This window comes from Hyperolius riggenbachi, chromosome 6, assembly GCF_040937935.1.
Source record: "Hyperolius riggenbachi isolate aHypRig1 chromosome 6, aHypRig1.pri, whole genome shotgun sequence".
In the NCBI taxonomy this organism is placed as follows: Eukaryota; Metazoa; Chordata; class Amphibia; order Anura; family Hyperoliidae; genus Hyperolius; species Hyperolius riggenbachi.
In genome coordinates, this window is record NC_090651.1 from 294,674,986 (window position 1) to 294,695,221 (window position 20,236).

Below are 20,236 nucleotides of genomic sequence, written 5' to 3' on the forward strand. Positions count from 1 at the left end.
TCACTTCTATCAGAAATCGAGCGGCAAAATAATCAAAAGGGAGATTGGACATGTCGGCAATGATCTATCGAACCATCTAATCAGCTACAAAATGAACCGTGTATTCCCAGCATAAGGGAGTATCACTCAGCAGCCTGGCCGTCTCAGTCTTTGTCATATACTGTATCTACATTAGAAGCTATTGAGAGTTGGGCTCTAAACTTTTGCCTCTTTCCCTGTCCTGGCAGCCCCCCTTCCTGTGCTCCCCCTCCCACAGATCATGTCTCAGTCCTCTGAGATAGGGGCAAATGCTTCTGGTCTGGAGGTTACAGGATCTCCCATTCATTCCCCTCTCTGTCATTCACACATTCCTCAGCCTTATCTCAGTGTGCTGTGTTTACTTACTTTTATTTATGACACTCTCTGCACTTTAACCATTACCCTGCTGGCATCTCTGTGGCCACTGGCCAGCTCTACTCTCTTGTACACAGTCAAATGTCAAAATGCACTTTATTTCTAGCTCAGTATCTACCTACTGCTATGTAATAGGTAGTCAGGCTTTTGTTAGGTTATAATCATCACTACAAATGTTTCATTCTTTTTATTCATACGAGAGTGGTGGCTGCCATATTTATTTCCTTTCAAGCAATACCAGTTTCTTGGCAGACCTACTGATCTTTCTGGTCAGTAGGGTCTAAATCACACACCTGAAACATGCATGCAGCTAACCTTGTCAGATTTTGCATAGACATTTGATCTGCATGCTCGTTCAGGATCTATGGTTTAAAGTATTAAGTGGCCCATACACTGGTCGATTTCAGCCATCGATCGATTATATAGAATTGATCGTTCAGAAATCGATTCTTTCAAATCAGCAAATCGATCTATTTGCGATCAATTTCGATAAATTTCGATTGCTTTGATCTATCTGACAGGATGGAAAATCTAGGTCGATCTGCTCCTGGCAGCAAATCGATGGCCCATAGAGTTGCATTGGATCTAATGGTGCAATAAAGCATTTAGATTGATTTTTAATAGATTTCCAATAGATTTCAGAATAAAATCTATTGGAAATCTGTTCCTAGTGTGTGGCACACATCAGATAGATTCCTGTCAAATTCGACTTGACAGGCATCTGACAGAAATCTATCTGATGGTCAGATCTGTTGCAAATCTATAAGGCCCCATTCACACTTGAGCGTTTTGCCAGCAATTTCGGTAAAACGCTAATGCTTTTCAAAGCACTAGGGTAATAAAAGTCTATGGGCCCGTTCTCATTTGGGCGATTTGCGCCCAAAAACGCTAAACGCAAATGCGTAGCCTGCACCATTTCCAGGAGATTTCCCGGCGATCGCGTTTTAGTGCTATAAAAGCACAAAAACGCAATCGCTAAAAAATCGGCAGGTGTGAATGGTGATTTTTACCGTAGATATATTTTGTTTTGCATATAGTGAAGATTGTTTGTATAACTTGTCCTATTCAGGATTATTTTGTATAAATGTTCCTTCTGTTTGTGTCCCTGTAGGACACGAGGTGGCAAATGATGCACACCTTTGGGTCTCTTGCAAACCTGCTCTCAGCTGGCTGGTACATAAATTGTAGTCTCTTTGTTGGAAAATCCATGTGCAGCTGTGAAAGCTGCGATAGGTGGGCCAGGGCTAGTGAGCGTGTTGCATGTGTTATCCTAGCAACGCTCAAACGCTGGTTGCACTAATTAGGCAACTTGCACTATGCTGTCAGCAAAAGTAACAATAAAATTGTTGTGCGCTGCCTTCACACAACAATCTTACTGCAGTTTATTGCATCAGGTACTCTATATTATGGAGTGGGGAGAGGGAGGATAAGTTGGAGGAATCTCAGTGTGGTGCACTCCACAGAGGCGCTTGGCTTCCTGACGTATCCACAATAGTTTACTCCAATTACTGCCTGATGAAGCAGTATTGAACCTGTGAAATGCATTGCACTGTGGAGCATATGAATAAAGATACTTAACCACTTCAGCCTTCAGTCGTTTTCACTTTATACATCCGAGCAATGTTCACCTCCCATTATTAGCCTATAACTTTATCACTACTTATCACAATGAACTAATCTACATCTTGTTTTTTCCGCCGCCAATTAGGCTTTCTTTGGGGGGTACATTTTGCTAAGAGCCACTTTACTGTAAATGCATTTTAACAGGAAGAATAAGAAAAAAATGGAAAAAATGCATTATTTCTCAGTTTTCAGTCATTATAGTTTTAAAATAATACATGCCTCCATAATTAAAACTCACGTATTGTATTTGCCCATATGTCCCGGTTATTACACCGTTAAAATTATGTCCCTATAACGATGTATGGCGACAATATTTTATTTGGAAATAAAGGTGCATTTTTTCCGTTTTGCATCTATCACTACTTACAAGTTTAGAATAAAAAAAATATAGAAATATTTCATCTTTACATTGATATTTAAAAAGTTTAGACCCTTAGGTAAATATTAACATGTTTTTTTTTTTTAATTGTAATGTTTTTTTTTTATATTAAACATTTTATTTGGGTAGTTTTGGGAGGGTGGGAGGTAAACAATGTGTTTATAATGTAAATGTGTGTTAATTTTTATTTTTTTTTAAATTTCAGATGTAGTATTACTTTTTGGCCACAAGATGGCGGCCATGAGTTTGTTTACATGACGTCACTCTAAGCGTAGCATACGCTTAGAGGGACACACGGGAGACGCAACAGCCAGAAAAAGCGGAGCTTCTGAGAGAAGGTGTCGCTTTTTCTGCGGGGGAGAGGAATCAGTGATCGGGCAGCAAAGCCCGATACACTGATTCGTGGGCTAACGATCCGCGGCCGTGCACTGGCGCGATCGGCCGCGGTAGCGCACGGATGCGCACATGGCCTCCTGGGCGTAGCTAGTACGTCCAGGAGGCCAAAGTAGTTAAAGGATACCACAACTGACATGTGGCATAATGAGATAGACATGGGTATGTACAGTGCCTAGCACACAAATAACTATGCTGTGTTCCTTTTTTTCTTTCTCTGCCTGAAAGAGGTAAATATCAGGTATGTTAGTGGCTGACTCAGTCCTGACTCAGACAGGAAGTGACTACAGTGTGACCCTCACTGATAAGAATTTCCCCCTTTTTTATCTCTTTCTTGCTCTCAGAAGCCATTTTCTTCTAGCAAAGTGTTTTATAGTTGGAATTTCTTATCAGTGAAGGTCACACTGTAGTCACTTCCTGTCTGAGTCAGGACTGAGTCAGCCACTTACATAGCTGATATTTACCTCTTTCAGGCAGAGAAAGAAAAAAAGGAACACAGCATAGTTATTTGTGTGCTAGGCACTGTACATACCCATGTCTATCTCATTATGCCACATGTCAGTTGTCGTATCCTTTAATGACAGTAATCAACAGAATTGTGTCCTCCTTTTAAATGGTTTTGAATATATTTTAAACTTGTACTGGCGCCTCTGTTCCAACCTACAGTTCATATTGAGAATTCCAGTAGTGGTCAGCCACATTTTTACCAACCCAGTGGATCACCATTGGGCATCCCTGTGCCCTCACCAGCTTGTAACCTGTAATGATTATCTTTATTTAGGTGACAGAAATGTAGCTTGTGCACATATTTTTATACATCCTGTCAGCCACCGTCTCTCCACAGACAGTTTTAAAATGTACCTGAGATAAACAAGATGTATAGATTCACACTTACCTGGCGCTTCCTCCAGCCTCCTGTAGTCTGTCTGCTCAATCACCGTCCTCCCGAGCTGCTTCATTCTCCCACGATGGAGTCTGCTCAACTTCGTATGTGTGGTACCAGCGGCACGCGCACCCTGATCTTGCTACTGTGGCCAGGAGTGTTCTGTGCAACCACAGTTACAGTCTTAGTGAATTGCACATTCACAGAATGCTCCCAGAAATTGGAGCACAATCGGGGAAGGGGGGGGGGCATGCACGGCTGGGACCTCACATGCGTGGTGGAGCATGTCTGGCCCACACCACAGGAGAACAGAGGATGGAACAGAGAACAGCGATCTAGCAATCAGACTACAGGAGGCTAGAGGAAGCCCCAGGTATGTATAAATCAATGCAATTTCTTACCTCAGGTTTCTGTTAATCCTCCCGTGATGGTGAAATATTTTGGTAGCCCTGTAAGGCCTAGTTCACACTTGGAGCTCCACTACCCCACGATCGCGATTTTAACTAAAATCTTGCAATTCTGCATGATTTGCGCTTGTGATTCCTGTTCAATAAAATGAGAATCACAGAGCAATCGCCCCCAAAACGCTACATGCAGCGCGTTTGCGATGAATTGAAATCGCAACCGCTGCATTGTGAATGTATCCATAGGGATACATTGTAGCAGCGCTTTGCTGATCACCGACGATCAGCAAAGTGCTGAAGAATCGCCTGAGTCTGATCCAGCCCTTAGGTTGCATGGCATTAAATTTACATTTTTCTGGACTTGGATAGGAAATTGTTATATCATTATTAGTAATCTTTATTCACAGAAAACACTATCCAGGTCTGTAGACAATCTACCCGATCCCTTTCTGAATTCAGTACCAGGGACTGCAGGTAGCAGAATATCTCGGTAAAGGTCAACAGTGCAGTTGATAAAGATAAAAAACGTGATTTCAGATAACGGTTGGGAAAACAATGTTTAAAGGTTTAGAAGTGAGCATAAAAGGTGAGATAAATGAGAAATATGATAAGAAAATACATGTACAGGAGGCACCAGGTAAGGATGGGAAGTGCTTTACGAACATCTACAACCGTATGAGATAAAAACATGCTGGTACTGGGAGATCAGTTAGGTGAACTTGCATATGTTCATTCGCAGATCTAGCGCAAGGTCAGTAACTGCGGCTGGTAAGACTTACACATGCTATTCTGCGCCCTCACAGGAATTGGGGTATATTCACACGAGGAAGGTAACATTTAAGAGTGCAGTCAGCTGACGCAATGTCTTCTAGTTGTACATAATCTATGTAGCGAGTTACACACATGGCGTAACTCCTATTATGCATGCAACACTTATGTGCCTGCTATGCAAGCAATGCAAGTGTTACATGTATAAAGAAAGTTACCCTATACGACTATAATAACCATCACTAATAAGGAATTACAGTCATGAAACTCTTGCCTGGCAGAGAATAACTGATTGCAGGGGATAGATAAAAAGGTCAATAGTTCATATATATTAGCTTTGGTATGCAGTGACTGTGTGAAAATATGAATCATTCATATGAGACAATACAACATTAAACCTATTTTTTAAGCTTTTAAAAAGAAAATAAAACTGTGGGATTCCCCCCAAAAAGTCAGTTTCCTTTACATATACAAACGTTTGAAATATTAAAAATGTACATATTCGCAAGTTAATATACAATTTCACAGGAAAACCCACGTTTGAAAAGTACATCCACAGGGTGGTGATAGAGAGTTATTTCTGAAAAGTAAAGAATAAAACAGTTCACGCTTGGGTATCTGAAGCTTGGTACATTTCCTTTTTTTTTATTTCAGGTTCGTCGCACATCTCTGTAGTTCAGTGGCATCATGTTTGAACTGCGTTTTTTTTCTGCATTTTTAAATTGTGTGGCAGTGTTTTTATTAGCAGGGTCATGTTGCAGTGTATACTCATTTTTAAGTTCAATAATATTTTTTGAACTTAGCTAGTTACAAAAGTCAAAAACCATAGTAATGTCTAACATCGAATTCCAAACAGGTATGAAAAACAACAGTGTCCCAATGATTGTGATATTTTGCAATCTCTACCTTAGCTTAAAGCAGACCTGAACTCTTGCACAGGACAGAAGGAAATCCTATAGAAATGAACCTTGTATGTACTTAGAGAGTTTAGCCTAATTCCCCCCTCATCTGTGACTAAGCACAATTTTGATTCCCTTAGCTGTGTCAGCTAACTGCCATGGCAGAGAGCTAATTGGTAAACACAGGCCGTTAACAATAAGTCTGTTTTTATTGAAAACAGGAAGTAGACTAACTGCAGATTTATTGCATTATTTCTGTAACAAGTAAATGTTTTTTTTTTCTTTTAAGGTTAATATGCTGTTGCTTATCTTCTAAAGCTGAGATGAAGTTCTGAGTTCATGTCCGCATTAAAGCAGATCCGAGATGAAACACTAACTATAATAAGTAACTTGTCTATATATCTCATCTAAAGTTTAGATAGTTTACAAAGCAAATCTAGCTGCAAACAGCTTCAATAGAATATGATTATTTCTTCCTGTGATACAATGACAGCAGCCATGTTGTTTGTAAGCCAAGTATTTGGCTTGAGGAATGCCCTATAAACAATAGGAAAGGAACACAATTATGCAATGAGTAAAAGTTCATCTCGGATCCACTTTAACCCTTTCACGCTCTTACTTACGCCCACTGCAAGTTCTGGCTCTCATATTTAAACAGATTAACCCTATGGTCAGCTATTGAGTGCATTTCCACCCCCTATTTTAGACCTGGCTCACAGACATCTGGTTATCATATTTTTCTACAGAGCTCTTCACTGTGGCTCTTTAAAGGACACCTGAGGTGAGAGTGATATGGATTCTGCCATATTTATTTCTATGTAAATAATGCCAGGAAATCAATATGGCAGCTTTCATGTCGCTCTCACCTCGGCTTCCCTTTAACCATAACCCACGTATTCCTGGCTGGCCAGTGACTTTCTAGTCTCCCTCCTCTTTCACCTATGACAGGCTCCTGTCTTTGCTTCACGTCTGACAGTTTGTGAGTTGTCCTTTTCCCACTATTTAGGAATTACTTATTGTGCTGCTGCCTTCACATGCTCGTCATTGATACTTTTAAAAACTTCTTAAAGGACAACTGAAACGACTTGAGAGGGATAAGGAGGCTGCCATAATTATTCTCTTTAAGCAATACCAGTTGCCTGGCTGTCCTGCTGATCCTCTACTTCCTAATTCTTTTAGCCGTAGACCCTGAACAAGCATTCAGCAGATCAGGTGTTTGACATTATTGTCAGATCTGACAAGATTATCTGCATGCTTATTTCTGGTGTGATTCATAAATGACTGCAGCCAAATAGATCAGTAGGGCCGCCAGGCAACTGGTATTGTTTAAAAGAAAGAAAGTATGGCAGCCTCCATATTCTTCTCATTCGGTTGTCCTTTAATGAGCTTGGGAGAGATCAACAAAAGGAATAACTCAGCTCCAATGGCGTAGCAATGGGGAATGCAGAGGTTGTGCCCGAACCTGGGTCCCTGGACAAGAGAGGCCAATTACGGGCCCTACTTAATCCATCTTATTAGCTTTTCATTGGTGCTATGCTGGTAATGAACGCCTCTATATGTGTGTTGAATTCGTGGTAGTCCTTGAACTGTTTCCTTACTCTGATTACACCTCTCTGACACTGCAGCTGTAATCTTGGGGCTTCATATCAATAGAGTGCTTGGGGCCCCATGTAAAACTCGCAGTGGGGCCCTAAGCTACTTAGTTATGCCTTTGCTCAGCTCCAAGAGGTAAATCTATAAATACATTAATTTGAACATTAACACACCTCTCATCCTTTGCGATCACACTGGCTTTAAACATTCTGTTTATCGAAACAGAATGGATGCAATCAGCCCCTATGCAAAGCAATCGGATCCATTCGCATTACTCCGTTTGGATCTGTTCAGATGAACAGATAAAATATTGGTCTTGCGCAACTTTTTTGGATTGGGCAGACAAAGAGGAAGCCAATGGAGGCTGACAGAATCAGTGGTAGCATTTCTCTGCCACTGCTGCAATCGCTGCTCAGTCCAATGCATGGGAGAAGCACCAGTTTACAGATCCAAGCTTCATCAGAAGCATCAGGGCCCTCTCACACCAAGACAATGTGGTGCGCTATTTTTACAACACCCCACCACTGTGCAATGAAAGTCTATAGAGACTTTCATACTACGACGTTACGGCCAGGGACGGATTTGTACTTTCCAGTGCCCTAGGCCTGCTGAAAATTCTATGTACAGTATCTCTTTTAAATGGTAAATGTACATATGGCAGTGTGCTCTAACATTTTGTCAGTATACAGGAACAAGGTCTGAAGAAGGCTTATTAGCAGAAAACTTACAATTTTTCTCTTAACCCAATAAATGGTATCATCCTGATTCAAAACTCTCTGCTTTCACTGATGGCTAAGATGGTACAATGCTCTACTGCTACAGGAAAGTAGAAGGATGCCAAACCATACACAGTAGCATAGAGGTAGTAACAGCTCAGGTGTCCTTTAAACAGTGACAGTTTTGCAATGAAAGAGAAGCAAACAGCATTTTTATTCCTGCAGTTCTAATAGATGTAGGAGCTGAAGGACAGAAAATGAGTCAGGAAAGAGTAAACTGAAGCAGAGAAAAGATCACTGCTGGCTAGGAAGTCAGCCATAAATTTAGGTTTAGATAAGAAAGTAATTAACAGCTCTGGGGTTAGTGTGACAGCTGTAAAAGAGAAGGTGAAGAAACTAGCAGAGGTCACTGATGTTTGTGAATGTCTGCATTAAAACTCAGCGGAAATTAGTTCTATCTGCTTTTTTTATAATGTAAATCCCTGGTATTTCTCACATCAGCTTATATGTCCATTATACAGTGGACTGGATCATCAGATGCTGATTGTCATAACACACCAGGAAGTGTGAGAGAGAGATGCAGGGATTGGGGAACTCTGGAATTCAGCTGTTAGTGTAGAGCAGGGTGCTGGCTGGCTGCACTGTGGGATCAGAAGAGATGATTTACTTTGACATATGACCTCTTCTCTCTTCAAGTCCTGCTGCCCTTCTGATTTTGTCGCCCTAGGCCATGGCCTTTCCGCCTTTCTAGAAATCCATTCCTGGTTTCAGAGCGAGGGAAGTGACGTTTTCGCCACATCCTCAACGCAGGTCGAGGACTACATTAACGCTGCAGCAAGTTGCGGTGATCTACATCAACCAGGAATTCTTGTTAGTCTATGGCGATGCGTGGATGTTTAAAAAATTGCCAATGCAACATCGCAGTGTGCATGCGCGAAAAAGTATCTAAACAATACACTTCTGCATACCTGAACCAGGAAGTGACGGTGAGCGTACGTCACACGCGTGTCACTTCCTGCTTGGCCAGTGCCTAGACAGGGAACACCGTGCAATAGCTCGCATGTGTGCCCTGAAGGCACTGGTTTCTGGTATGAAAACAGCCTCAGGCTCCTACTGGATTGCAATAGACTAATGATGCAATTTTTCTCTGCCTTCCTTCAATCAGGATCACTCTGAAAATGCTACATGTAGCCGGTTTGCAATTTCATCGCAAGTGCTGTAGAGGAATCACCCTCATAGGGTTCCTCTGTCCTAGCACTTTGTCAGTCTTTGACAATCGCTGGGGATCATCAAGCACATGGGAAGCTTCTGTTAGTGGATCTCGGCCCTCACTGTGTTTCTCGCACGGCATGCAGGAGAGTCAGAAGTGGAGTAAGACAAGCTGATCAGAAGAGATACTGCAAATACCCAGAAGTGCTGTAATATAACTAGCAGTCAGAGAGCTACTGTATGCATACACCACTCCTGACTGGCTGCTTATTATGTTAATGTGTGTACACACCTAACAACTAATGTTGCCCATCAGGGATCGGACCTTGGGCGACATCGTTGGACCAGCCTGTACAGACTCGTGTCAGCTATGTAGCTAACAACGCGTTCTGTTTCGATGCAGGGGAGAAACAATGCAGCAGTACGTGTGTGGCGTAATGCGGCGGACAGGGTAGCAAAGTTTTCAAAGAAGTTGGCTGCTGCTTAGCCACGTTAATCTGCCAGGCAGATCGCTTGCCGAGCAGCCGTCGCCAGTCGGCGGCCTCTGTACACGCACCTGACTATCGGCTGAGGCGGTTGTTATCAGTACTGTAGTCAGGCATGTGTACAAGGCTTTACCCTTCTGGAGCATCTCCTGTTTTCCTGAGCTTTGCCTGCCATCTATGCTGCGAGGGAGAGACACACTGATAAAGAGGAATGCCTTTGTGCAGGTAATAAAAGACCATTAACAACTTAGTTCTATCTGGAAGGATATATCCGTCCAGATAGCCTGCCCCCCTGCTGCTGCGCCGGGCACGCTCAACGCTGCCTTCCGCTGCTCCAGAGATCAATGAATGGGAATACAGTTCCCATTTATTGATCTACTGTATGTCTCCATAGGAAAAACTGATGGCTTCTCTGAAAAGCCATGATTTTTCTATATCTCGTCATTGACATACATTTTTTGAAAAAAATATACACAATCAATTACATTTAAAATTTACCTCCCCACTCCAAAAAAACCTCAAATAAAATTTTTAATAAAAAAAAAAATGACAATTAAAACAACAACAACATAAATAGTTACCTAAGGGTCTGAACTTTTTTCATATGCATGTCAAGAGAGTATATTACTATAATTGTTTAAATTATAAGCTTGTAAATAGTGATGGACGCAAATTGAAAAAATGCACCATTGTTTCCAAATAAAATATTGACACATTGATACATTGTTATAGGGACATAATTTAAAATACGTGGGTTTTAATTATTGTAGCATGTATTATTTTTTTTTTGTTTCAAAGTTTTTATTGAATTTTTAAATTTTTATACAGCCAATAGTGCATAAAAAAAAAAAAGAACAGCGAGAAGGGAACATTAGGGATAACATATGCAGGTATCTTCAATTGGTGTCTTAAGCTTAGTCGGAAGGGGACAGGTGAGGTAACCAGTAGTGTGATTGTAGCAAATATTAGAGCGGCTGAGATTAAGATTGCTACTGTTAGTAAAAAATTAAGTGACTATGAGCCCACAGAGGACTAGGTCCAGCTATCTGGGGCTTGCTAATGGAAAGTTGGGGGGTGGGGCAGGGAGGGGCCCATATAGGGCTAGAACGATTTATGAATACCTCCTTGGACGCCTGCCGTCCAGCGATAGGCAGGCGGGACAAGGGGGGTTATTACTGTAGTCAGCATCGAGGGAAGGGTCAAGAGAGAGAATCAAGAGGAAGAAAAGAAAGAGAGAGAAGAAGAAAGAATCGAGAAGGAGAGTGACATAAGAGAAGAGAAAGAACGAGAGTGGGGGGTCCACCTTACAGTCTCAAAATGGAGGCTAACTCCAGGTTTGGGTGTTCTAGACGAATCCAGGGGTCCCAGATTTTTTCAAATTTCTTTTGGGTGTCCTTAAGGATACTAGTGAGTCGTTCATTTATCATTATTGAGTTAATTCTTGATTTTACTTCGCTGATATTGACGGAGGGCTTCTTCCAATTCCGTGCTATGGTCATGGTAGCTGCCGAGAATATAGTGGAAGCTAATTTGTTTTGTGCTGAAGTCAAGGGTCTTATTTTCTCATGCAATAAAGCTTGCCAAGGGTCTTTAGTGATTGGTTGGTGGAATAGGGATGAAAGTAATTTATATATTTGACACCAAAATCGGGTGAGCCGTGGGCAGGTCCACCAGATGTGTAACATGTCTCTAAGCACCCTGCAGCCCCGGAAGCAGTAGGGGTTGGCAGAGGGAAATATTTCAGCTACACGGGCTGGGACTAGGTACCATCGGGTCATGACCTTATAGGCGGCCTCAACTATGTATAGGTTACTTGAACAACTGGAAATTCTACCCCAGATGTCTAGCCAGTCTTCTCTGTCTTTGGGGCTAGCGAGATCTGCCTCCCATCTAGAGGCGTAAGGATGTATCACTGGGGAGGATGGGCGAGATAGAAAACTGTATAGTCTAGAAATCAAGCCTTTGGTATTTGGGCAGTGGGTACAAATGTGTTCATAGGGTGTTGCGGTGTAGGGGGGATCTTTGTCACGAATAAGGGATTTGATCCAGTGTCTTATCTGTAGATATCGGAAATGTTCCCTAGGGGGAGCCTGACATTTTTCTTGTATGTCTGGCCAAGAGAGGAAGCCTCTGGAGGTGAGAAAGTGTGTTACCATGGTGAGGCCTTTCAAGCTCCACCAAGAGAATGCTGTTGGGTCTTCAAGACCCGGGGGAAACACTGGGTTATTGGTCAGTGGGAGCAAGGGTAGGAATGGTGATTGGAGATTGGCGGAGTAGCGCACCGAGTCCCACACTTGGAGACAGTGGGCCAAAGGGGGGCTAAGTGAGGGTGGTCTCAATTTCGGGGGGAGCCATAGTAGGGTGCTGGGTAGTAAAGGGTCACATGTAGGTATTTCCAGAAAGACCCAAAGAGGGGTATCATGCGTCTGAAATAATCGGGTTAGTTGGGCTATATTCGCTGCCCGGTAATAGGAAGTGATCTGCGGGACCCCCAGTCCCCCATCTAATCTGTGAGCAAGGAGGGTCGATTTACAAACCCTAGGACCCTTACGGCCCCATATAAAAGTCAAGATTTTCTTCTGAAAAATACGTAGATAGTGGCTTGGGACTTGAACCGGGAGTGTGCGGAAATAGTAAAGGAGTTTTGGTAAGTATGTCATTTTGATTGCATTAACCTTCCCTAACCATGATAAGGGGGAGTGGGACCACCGGTCAGTTAGTGCGGAGAGTGATTTCAGCAGTGGAGGGAAGTTAGCGGAGAAGAGAGAAGCGTAGTTGGGGGTGAGGGTGATACCTAAATAAGGTAATGATTGGACCCACCGGAATGGAAAGGATCCCCTCAGCTGGTCCAGGTCCGCTGGAGAGAGGGATATTCCCATGGCTTTAGATTTATCTACGTTTATTTGTAGGCCTGAGACTTGGGCAAAGTAGGTAAAAGCCTGGAGGGCCTCTGGGATGGATTTATGAGGTTGTGTTAATATTAGCAGGGTGTCGTCTGCAAACATAAGGAGTTTGTGGGTTAGGCCAGCGGATTCAACTCCTTTAATGTCAGTGTTGCTGCGTAAATAGCAAGCGAAGGGTTCAAGGGCTAGGATAAAGAGCAGGGGGGATAGTGGGCAGCCCTGTCTAGTGCCCCGCTTGATGTCAAAGGTGTGTGAGTTATGGCCAGAAAATCTTACAGAAGCTGTGGGGCCCGCATACATCCCCTGTATCCAATTTAAAAAGTGTGTGTCAAAACCCCATTTGTTGAGAGCAAGTTTTAAATAGGGCCAAGAGAGAGTGTCAAAGGCCTTATAAATGTCTAAGGACAAAGCCACTCCGGGTATTTTGTTTGTTTGAAGGTAATGGGTTAAAAGAATAGCCCGTCGGGTGCCGTTCTCAGCCTGTCTGCCAGGGACGAAACCTATCTGATCCCTATGAATTAAGGATGGGAGGACTTTGTTCAGTCGTAATGCTAAAATTTTGCCTAGCAATTTGAAGTCTACGTTAATAAGAGAAATAGGACGGAATTGATGGACTTCATGGTGTTCTTGCTCTACTTTGGGGACCATTGAGATATAGGCCGCTAGCATGGATCTCGGGGGGGATCCGCCATCGCGAAGTTCGTTATAGCATTTTGCTAATTTTGGGGCTAGTAAGTCTGACAGTTTTTTATAATAAAGGGCCGAGAACCCATCCGGGCCAGGAGTTTTGTTGGGCTTCAGTGTTTTGATAGCAGATAGGAATTCGGCTGTAGAAATAGGGGCACTAAGGCTGGCAATGGTCCAGCATTGGGAGCGAGATTTGGTCGAGGAAGTTACGAATGGAGATTTCGGAGGCATTAGAGGTATCAGTGTATAGGTCTGATAGAAATGATTCAAAAGAGTCAACGATTTTGCGGGGGTTAGCTGTAACCTGTCCTGAGGGATTACGAATTTTTAACATAGTTGGGTAAGAGGGCTTATTTTTGAGGCACTTGGCTAGCAGAGCCAGAGGCTTGTTAGCGTTGTAGTAATAAAATTGTCTCCGCCATCTAAGCTGTTGTTCCGCCTTGTCAGTTAGCAAAAGATCGAGTTCTGTACGGATACGATCTTTGATGAGCCTATTGATGCGTGTGGGTGTGTTTTTCCACTCCTGTTCCGCTCGATCAAGTTTTGCAGTAAGTTCTTCGATTTTTTTGGTTACGACGTTTTTTGAGGGCGCTAGCGACTCCTATAAGTGTCCCTCGTATAGTAGCCTTGTGGGCCTCCCAGAGGGTGAAAGATGAGGAAACAGTACCTGTATTATTGGCGAAGTACTCCTCAACTTCCACTTTCAATTGGTCAATGATATATATCCGCTCTGGAGAGCAGGGATTCATTAAGGCGCCAGCTGAATGTTCTGTTGATCGGAAGAGTGGCGGAACAGCAGATGGAAATTGGGGAGTGATCTGACCAGGGCGTAGTATGGATTTTGGCTGCTGGCACAAGGTGCAAGCATGTCTGTTGTACGAATATGTGGTCAATCCTACTAAAGCTATCATGGGCATTGGAATAAAATGTGAAGTCTTTAGAAGAGGGGTAGAGTTCCCTCCAGACATCTACATAACCGTAGCTGTCTAAAAGTTCTTTAATTTTTGCCCCTTGTGGATCCTTGGGTTCCGTGTTGGGGTTAGGATTGGTGGTCCTCTGTCTGTCTAGTTTAGGGTTGAGGGTGGCATTAGTATCGCCTGTGATTATGATCTGACCTGAACCATGCTGGGAGAGGACCCGTAGAAAGTGTGAGTAAAAGTTGGACTGGTGCGCATTAGGGGCATAGTACGTGGCTAAGGTAACTTCTCTGTCATAGATGGTGCCAAGTAGAATGAGGTATCTGCCAGTAGGATCCGCTATGTGTTTAGTGTAGCTGAAAGGGAAGTTCTTCCTGAAGGCAATTAGGACACCACGTACTTTCGTACGGGCACAGGCGAAAAAAACTGTAGGGTAGTGGCGATTTAAGTATTTAGGACAAGAAGGCAGGTCTAGCCTGGTCTCTTGCAGGCATATTATATCCGCCTGGCAAGCTTTATAATAAGTAAACGCTTTGGAACGTTTATGGGGGGAACCAAACCCCTGGACATTGTGAGAAAAATTTTTGAAGTTGGAGGAAGTCATGGAGGATTGATGTTAAGGCTCGGCGTGGTATGGAGAGCTGCAAGGTGGAGACCCCAAGGAGTAAAAGAGAACAGCAGAAGAGCGTGAAAGAAAGAGTAGAGATTAGGTATAGGAGTAAAGGAGAACGAGAAGACAACGAAGGCGCAGCCCCTTAGTATCCAAGGGACTGAGCTAGGTTGAGAGCCTGACCACAAAGGGGTCAAGAGTAGAGAGACCTCAGGGGAGGTGGAGTCCCAATCATGTGGTGACTCCATCTGGGTCATAGGGGAACATGTGTTGGCCGACTGCCCTGCTGGCTTATTTTGATCACTTTTGAGTAAGGTCCCAGCCCGAACAACAGCCTGGGGAGGGGGGGGGTAGAGGAGGGGAGAGGGGAGGGGTTTAGGATGCTAATATATTGATAATAGGCAAATGAGATATGAGTGCCTATGGTTGAGAGATTTGTGGATTACAGAACGTTAAGCCAGCAGGGAAATCGGATCGTATGAAAAATAAAACTTAACCTTATAATCTTATAGTATCATAACAGTGAACATAGAAATCCTAATGTAGCTCTATAGAAAGGAGGGCAAGCCATAAGTCATCATCCATCTGCTGACACCGAGGGCCAATGGGTGTTGGATTGCAGTAGAGGAGGGGGAGGGGTTGTTTGTTTACCTGAATTTAAGTGATGAGAAAAACTCAAGACATCAGGCCTATGTCTGTTTCTATAAGCAGTTTCAGAGCTTAGGGTCTTGTCTTAATCTCATCATGGAGAATTTAAACTGTGTGCTATTGGGTTTTAGGGACAAAAGAAGTTGGCGTCTCCTAGGAGTGTGGTGCCCTCTGGTGGAGAAAGTGAGCCTTAGCTGAGGGAAGGGCTTCTGGGTGTATTATAGATTCATTTTACAATCGGAGGTTATTTTGGTAGAGAGGTTATATTATGATTAATGCAGACAGAATCCAGGGGTAGGGGTACAATTTGGTGTCAGCAGAGGGAGTGCTCAATCAAGTATCAGACTTAATCAGTTGTTTACAAAAAGGCAAAGGAAAAAGTTCTCCGCCAATTAGGTGACCAGATCATAAGTCAAGAGCAGTGATACCAGGCTATAAGGAGTGGGGTTGGGGAGGGTTGGGAAGGCAGGGAGCAGGAGGGGGAGAGGGGGGGGGGGTAGGTAGCGGGAAAGGGGGGAGGAAGGGGGGATTGCTCACATCAGAATAACAGGCAGCATACAACAGATAACGTTAAGTCATTTCAGGTACTTAAATCAGGGTGCTCATGTAATACATTCAGCTTATGTTAAACCATGAACAAGACCGAGCAAATTACATCGTTAACCAAGGTATGGGGTGAGGGGGGGGAGGAGAGGAAGGGGGGGTGGGTGGTTGCAGCCTTGGAGTATCCGTTAGGGGGGGGGGGGGGGTAGAGGTGGGAATAAGGGAGAGGGTGAGGTGGGGAATTGCAGTATATTGTTCAGATCAGAGATCGTGTGCTAAATAACCCATGACTGTGCTATTGTCCAGGGTGTAACTTGCCAGTCCGGAAGGTAGTAAGAGTTCCATGTATAAGGCAGGGCATGGGTGATAAAGGCCAGCTAAGGAAAGCAAATGTGGTAACCCTGAGTCTATCTTCTGAAGGTTCCGGGACTGGATTGTTATCAGTACTGGGTTATATCAGAGTCTGATGCGGGATAGTAGATGAAGCCTTAGGGAACAAAACGCAGCTGACATAAAAAGGAAGATAGAGTCTTACCCAACCGTTATGGTAGATGGCAGGAGTGAAGGGGAGGATGCGTCCTGCAGAACATCCGCGCTGAAATGTTAAGTTCGTAGTAACAAAAGTGAAAAAACAATGGCGGGAACAAAACTGTAGGCCCAAGCCTGAACATGAACAGAGCATAACTGTGAACCTGCTCACTTAACAAAAAACATACCGAAGGCTACGGGTTTGTCTGCTGATACCCGCTGGGCGTCTACAGGTATATGCAGAAGGAATCTGCGTAGAGTAGATAGGTGTGCGGTGAAGATGTTCCTTCAGGTGGGGGAGGCATTCCGAGCTACCGGAGCAGATTGGGAGGATTTCCTAGAGGGAGAGACCCTCTGCCAGGAGTTCTGTGGGGCCGGAGAGTGCCTGGGTGAGGTATTAGCGGCTTGCTTGCTGGTGTCTGACGGCAAGATCAGCTTCAGGCGCTCAAATAGATCCTGTGCTTCATCGGGCGAAGTGACCGCGTACGTTTTCCCGGACAGCAGAAAAATTAGTTTAAACGGGAATCCCCACTTGTACTTGATGCTTTGGGCCCGCAGTGCAGAGGTGTAAGTCTTCATGGATCGCCGTTTTTGGATAGTGACAGGAGCCAGATCCGCGAAGATCTGGTATGGGTGGTCCTGGAAACTTAACGGCTCCTTTTCTCTGGCTGCCTGCAGGATCGTTTCCTTGGTGCGATAGAAGGTGAACTTTATAATGACGTCTCGTGGGGTACCGTCGGGTCTTTTGGGGCCCAGGGCACGATAGATCCTGTCAAACTCCAAGCGGTCGATGGGAATGTTGGGGACAAGCTCCTGGAACATCGCGGTGGCGGTGGAGTTTAGGTCTAGAACGGATTCCGGTAACCCACGGATTCTTAAGTTTCCTCGGCGGGACCTGTTTTCCGAATCCTCTAGGCGTAGCTTGGTATCCACCAGCTCGGATTTAACCTCCGCCAGTTCCCTGTCGTGGGCATCGACCACTGTTGCGGTCTTCTCGTAGCGCTCTTCAAAATCCGCCATGTGAGAGGTAAGGTCTCTGATTTCTCTTTTGAGCTGGTGGGCTAGCTTAGAGGCCACGTCATTCAGCTCCTTGTGAACAAGGGTCTTGAATTTCTCAAGAAGAAGGGTGTCTTTTGGAGTCCAATCCGGAGCGGGGTCTGATGAGGAGTGTTCTGACCTACTGGCTCTGGTGCGGGGTCTGGAAGCCACAGTAGCATCGGAATGTGAGGAGGAGGCTGAGGACGCCATGCTTTTTGGGCCTCCGTGGCGCCGCGAGGAAGAGAACTGAGAGTGGGGTGATCCTGCTCTGGATCCTTTTGAGGCTCGGCTCATCTGTGCACCGGTGTTTCCGGGTGCCGCAGGGGGAGAAAAGAGGTGAAGGCTGTTGCTCGGTGAGCTGGGATACTTAGCTTCAGCAGTCGGCCACGCTGAGCGAGACTAGAAAGCGGCCATCTCTCTAGCGCGCCAGCCACGCCCCCCGTAGCATGTATTATTTTAAAGCTATAATGGCTGAAAACTGAGAAATAATGCATTTTTTCAATTTCTTTCTTTAGATTCCCGTTAACATGCATTTAGAAAAAAATTATTCTTAGAAAAATGTACCACCCAAAAAAAGCCTAATTGGTGGTGGAAAAAACAAGATATACAGTGGTTTGCAAAAGTATTCAGCCCCCTTGAAGTTTTCCACATTTTGTCATATTGCCACAAACATGAATCAATTTTATCGGAATTCCACGTGAAAGACCAATACAAAGTGGTGTACACGTGAGAAGTGGAAATCATACATGATTCCAAACATTTAAAAAAAAAAAATAACTGCAAAGTGGGGTGTGCGTAATTATTCAGCCCCCTGAGTCAATACTTTGTAGACCCACCTTTTGATGAAATTACAACTGCCAGTCTTTTAGGGTATGTCTCTACCAGCTTTGCACAACTAGAGACTGAAATTCTTTCCCATTCTTCTTTGCAAAACAGCTCCAGCTCAGTCAGATTAGATGGACATCGTTTGTGAACAGCAGTTTTCAGATCTTGCCACAGATTCTCGATTGGATTTAGATTTGGACTTTGACTGGGCCATTCTTACACATGGATATGTTTTGTTTTAAACCATTCCATTGTTGCCCTGGCTTTATGTTTAGGGTTGTTGTCCTGCTGGAAGGTAAACCTCCGCCCCAGTCGCAAGTTTTTTGCAGACTCCAAGAGTTTTTCTTCCCAGATTGCCCTGTATTTGGCTCCATCCATCTTCCCATCAACTCTGACCAGCTTCCCTATCCCTGTTGAAGAGAAGCACCCCCAGAGCATAATGCTGCCACCACCATATTTGACAGTGGATATTGTTTGTTCAGAGTGATGTGCAGTGCTAGTTTTTCCTCACACATAGCGTTTTGCATTTTGGCCAAAAAGTTTCATTTTGGTCTCATCTGACCAGAGCACCTTCTTCCACATGTTTGTTGTGTCCCCCACATGGCTTGTGGCAAACTGCAAACGGGACTTCTTATGCTTTTCTGTTAACAATGCCTTTCTTCTTACCACTCTTCCATAAAGGCCAACTTTGTGCAGTGCATGACTAATAGTTGTCCTATGAACAGATTCCCCCACCTGAGCTGAGCTGTAGATCTCTGCAGCTCGTCCAGAGTCACCATAGGCCTCTTGACTGCATTTCTGATCAGCGCTCTCCTTGTTCGGCCTGTGAGTTTAGGTGGACGGCCTTGTCTTGGTAGGTTTACAGTTGGGCCATACTCCTTGCATTTCTGAATGATTGCTTGAACAGTGCTCCGTGGGATGTTCATGGCTTTGGAAATCTTTTTTTAGCCTAAGCCTGCTTTAAATTTCTCAATACCTTTATCCCTGACCTGTCTGGTGTGTTCTTTGGACTTCATGGTGTTGTTGCTCCCAATATTCTCTTAAACAACCTCTGAGGCTGTCACAGAGCAGCTGTATTTGTATTGACATTAGATTACACACAGGTGCACTCTATTTAGTCATTAGCACTCATCAGGCAATGTCTGTGCAACTGACTTCACTTTGTAAAAAATGTTTGGAATCATGTATGATTTTCGTTCCACTTCTCACGTGTACACCACATTGTATTGATCTTTCACGTGGAATTCCAATAATAATTGATTCATGTTTGTGGCAGTAATATGACAAAATGTGGAAAACTTCAAGGGGGATGAATACTTTTGCAAACCACTGTAGATCAATTAACTTTGATAAGTAGTGATAAAGTTATGAATGGGAGGTGAAAGTTGCTCGGATACATAAGGTGAAACGACACTGTAGGCTGAAGTGGTTAAAGCTCATTGCTGGAAACCTTTAACCCCTATCCATGTAATTAAGGTGCCCGGGAAATTTGGCACAGGTTGAAGGTGAAAATGGTTCAATCTGCTTCTGCAAAAGTCCTGGCGGCGTTAATTATTATTCTCCCTCTAGGCCACTGTGGACTGTGGGGTAAAATGTAATTTGGCTATTGCTGGTGGCCGAATTATGCTGTTTTTATCGTAATTTGGGCTCTGTCTCTCGATGACGCCCAAATTACTGACTGAGCGGCCTATAGCGGCGCATTTTGTGCCCAAATTTCATGCGCCGTTTTTTCTGGACTTGTATCCACCCCCTGTAGAGGTTTCTTTCAGCTAGGTGATTACTAGAGTAGACA

The 20,236-nt window shown here is 43.9% G+C and overlaps 1 protein-coding gene across 5 annotated transcripts in view; it reads left to right on the forward strand.

Moving 5' to 3' along the window:
• LOC137521613 (sulfotransferase 2B1-like) overlaps positions 1-20,236 on the forward strand; it is a 121,116-nt gene that overhangs the window by 91,089 nt on the left and 9,791 nt on the right. The gene's annotated exons all lie outside the window — the stretch shown is intronic.